The 1728-nt window shown below is 32.2% G+C and overlaps 1 long non-coding RNA gene across 1 annotated transcript; it reads right to left on the bottom strand.

Moving 5' to 3' along the window:
• Nucleotides 1–309: 309 nt before the first annotated feature.
• Nucleotides 310–1340, bottom strand: LOC140174243 (uncharacterized). Its single transcript, XR_011863507.1, has 2 exons — nt 787–1340; nt 310–646 (listed from the first exon to the last, which is right to left on the bottom strand). It is a non-coding gene; the product is annotated as an uncharacterized lncRNA (long non-coding RNA).
• Between the last annotated feature and the right edge of the window lie 388 nt (nt 1341–1728).

Genomic DNA, 1728 nt, shown 5'->3' with positions numbered 1-1728 from the left:
ATGTTTGAAAATAAAATAAAACAAAAAATTAAATAGTACTGAAAATAAATGAAGAAGCACAATTAAAAAAAAGAAACACATGTAAAATGGGATAAAAAAATAAAATAGAATATGAAATAGTGATCGGCTCTTACGAACGAGAAATTAAAATAGAAAGAGAAGAATGATGAAACAAAAGAAAAAATTTAATTAAATGATGCTGAAAACTGGAAAGTTGAAAAAGACCAATGGAAAAAAAAAACAAAGATGAAATGGCGTATAAGAAAAAAAAAAAGTATAAAACACTAAACAGTGACAGAATCTTACGAAGAAAATAGAAAGGAAAAGAAATTATATTGAGTTTCACTAGAAAAACAATGAGGTATTTATATAATATGTACAATGAATTATTTATTTATTCTAATATGTATTAATAATATAAATTCAACATCGTTATTCCTAATTTCTAATTGTCTGTTCAGTTTTGTGACGTGTAGCTTCCATTCTTGCTGACCGGAATTGTCGCGCTTCGTCTCCTCGTGCCAATGTTCTTGCCGGAAGAACCTCCGCCACTCCTCACGCGACCAAACATCCGTGACCTGTAACTATCAGCATCACCGACGTGAGTTGTAATCCCAAACTCCGTGCTCACGTCATTCCAGCGCATCTGGATTTTGTTAAATTACTCGAAGAATTAACAACCATAAAAACTGAGAAAGTGACCATCAAAAATCATACAAAAACGAATATTCAATGTGAATATTTTAAAATTTTGATAGTCAGAAGCAACAGAAAGAAGGCACAAACCAGCTAAGATAGAGGTGCTGAACGTCTGGGTTACTACGGTCTCCCAAACTCAACTCACACAATATGCGCGTCCTCCCTATGTATGTGCAGACGACAGCGCCAGTCAAAAGAGGATGGCCTGTGCGGACGATGCGCCAGTCAGAAGAAAGTCGGCACAATATCCAACGACGGGTGACCATAACCGCACTGTATCGACTTTTGCTTCGAGGAGAGAGTGAAAAAAAATTCACACCGTATTAAAAGAAGAAGATAATCCTAATTTGATTCTATAACTAACGAAAATCATAATTTGATTCAAATTTTAAATTAAAAACTATTCAAAATTAGTTATGATTCAAAATTAATTATCATAACCGACGAAAATCATGATTTGATTCAAATTTTAAATTAAAAATTACTCAAAATTAATTAATTACCTCTAATCTAATTCAAATTTCAATTCAACTTCATTATACACAATGAATAAAACATACATCGGCTCACTTTTCCAAAAAAAAAAAATATCCCCTACGCTATTTAAAGTGAATAGTATGTAGAGAAAACGAAAAATTAAGTTGTTGTATTGAGTTTGTTCTTGGTTGCTTCAGCGGCATCAGCAGCCTCAACCTGCATCTTTGTAGCCTCAAGTTCAGCTGCACTTGCTTCCTTCTCATTTCTTGCTGTAATTACCTTTGACTGCGTTTCCACACACCACCCAAATATATAATAATAAATAATCAATAAATAAAACTCATGATATTTTGAGTGAAGTCTTATAAATTTATGCATTAAATTAATATTTTAGGTGCTTAGATGAACTTTTCAGTTTGATTATTTTGAGTGCTATATTAGATACGAATACTACTACTACTACAAATGAAAAAGGGTTTCGTTAATTAGATTAGGAATTACCTGACCCACGAAGAAGGCTTTTACATATCTAAAACTTTCTTCTACAGAAAC

This window comes from Arachis hypogaea, chromosome 7 (assembly GCF_003086295.3).
Source record: "Arachis hypogaea cultivar Tifrunner chromosome 7, arahy.Tifrunner.gnm2.J5K5, whole genome shotgun sequence".
NCBI classification, from domain to species: Eukaryota; Viridiplantae; Streptophyta; class Magnoliopsida; order Fabales; family Fabaceae; genus Arachis; species Arachis hypogaea.
Note: the sequence above shows the minus strand (reverse complement) of the source record. Positions and strands in the feature narration are given on the sequence as shown.